We start from the raw sequence: 1,781 nt of genomic DNA, 5'->3' as shown, positions 1-1,781 counted from the left end.
GTGCTTTTAATCAATTGTTTACACCCCTTATTTTATTCATCTTGCTAGTTTATTTTCATTGTTATTTTAGTTTAGTGACCTTCTACACCAACCCAATTTGTGACACCCCTAGACACTACTAGTTACAATAGAATTCTCATTTCAATACCCGTCCTTTGGGATCCGACCTTTACTTGCCTCTTTACTAATTGTAGAGTTGTTTTGTGAAGTATAAATTGTGTTTTGTATCGACCATTGACCAACGACCACATATTCTTAATTGTGAACACGAAATGGCATCGATAAAAAATGGCGCCGTTGCCGGGGACGGTGTTTAATTGATTTAAGATTTCTTTTTATTGTTATTAGTTGTGTCTTTCTTCACCTTGGGGAAGTAAAACTCCTCAAGGTTTGTTCTAATTGTTTTCGAGTTGTTTGATATTTTGCATGTCTAGAAGGTCACAAGGTGATTTGTTACCTTTTGACCGTGAAATCGAAAGAACCTTGACGAATAATAGGAGACTTGTTAGGAGGAATTTGGGAGGTGTTGGTGAAGTTGTTCAACCCACTAGTGAGTTTGTCAATCCTTTCGCAATAGAAGGAGAAGAGAACCCATTAAACAATACCACACAAAATCCACCTACAATGCCTAAATTCTCGTCACACTCTATACCCACCGAGGAGAATCTACCAAATGGTACTCCTACACCACAACATCTAACCGGAAATTTTATTGCCAAGTCCGCCTTCATCCAATTAGTTGAGAGGAGCCAATTCGGGGGAATGCCTAGTGAGGACCCTCATTCTCATATGGAAACCTTTTGCGATTATTGTGATGCTATCTCTCAAACGGGCGTGACTCAAGACCAAATTAGATGGGTCTTATTTCCTTTTTCGTTAATCGGCACCGCGAAGCAATGGTTGAAGGGCCTTGATAAGGCCACCCTTGGAATAGATTATTGGAAGAATTTAGCTCTAGCTTTCTACAAAAAATTCTACCCACCGGAAAAGACTAACATGCTAAGAGCTCAAATTACGGGTTTTAAGCAAAGGGATGAAGAATCTTTGTATGAAGCTTGGGAGCGGTTCAAAGGTATTTGTCGCTCATGTCCTCACCATGGACTTAGCGAAGGGTTTTTGGTACAACAATTTTGGAATAGTTTATATGAAGATTCAAGGAACTTTCTCAATATGGGATCAAATGGAATGTCCACCGAAGTTGATGACAATCAAACATGGAACAAGATTGAGGAAATGGCGGTCCATAATTCACAATATAGTAGACCTCGCAAGGCTACTAGAGGAGGAAAGCATGAAGTGGACTCCGTTACTCAATTGGGTGCTCAACTTAGTGCTCACATTGACACAATCAACTTGAAGTTTGAACAAGCTATGGCTAGACTTGAGGAAAACTCAAAATCATCAAAGCATCATGTCAATGCCATGACGGCATCCTCATCAATCCCAAGTGGGATATGTGAGAATTGTAGAACTTTGGGTCATGACCCAAGTGAGTGTAGGGGAACAACCGAACAAGTTAATGCTTTCCAAGCTTACAAAAGTGGTACCCCTTATTCAAATTTTTACAATGAAAACACCATGTTCCATCCAAATCTCTCATACAAAAGCCAAAATGTTCAAAACCCTCAAACAACATACACTCCACCACCCATGAGAAATCAAAATCAAAGACCCTTTTACAATCAAAACCAATGTTACCAAAATCAAAATCCATACAATCACCAAAATGACCAAGGTTTTGATGTCCAAAAAGCGGTCCTCCAAATGCAAAAGAATCAACA

The 1,781-nt window shown here is 39.4% G+C and overlaps 1 non-coding gene across 1 annotated transcript; it reads right to left on the bottom strand.

Annotated features, from left to right (window-relative positions):
- Nucleotides 1–996: 996 nt before the first annotated feature.
- Nucleotides 997–1,103, bottom strand: LOC141626017 (small nucleolar RNA R71). Its single transcript, XR_012535751.1, has one exon. It is a non-coding gene; the product is annotated as a small nucleolar RNA R71 (small nucleolar RNA).
- Nucleotides 1,104–1,781: the final 678 nt, after the last annotated feature.

Source organism: Silene latifolia, chromosome X, assembly GCF_048544455.1.
Source record: "Silene latifolia isolate original U9 population chromosome X, ASM4854445v1, whole genome shotgun sequence".
NCBI classification, from domain to species: domain Eukaryota; kingdom Viridiplantae; phylum Streptophyta; class Magnoliopsida; order Caryophyllales; family Caryophyllaceae; genus Silene; species Silene latifolia.
This window is presented reverse-complemented; position numbering and strand designations above follow the sequence as displayed.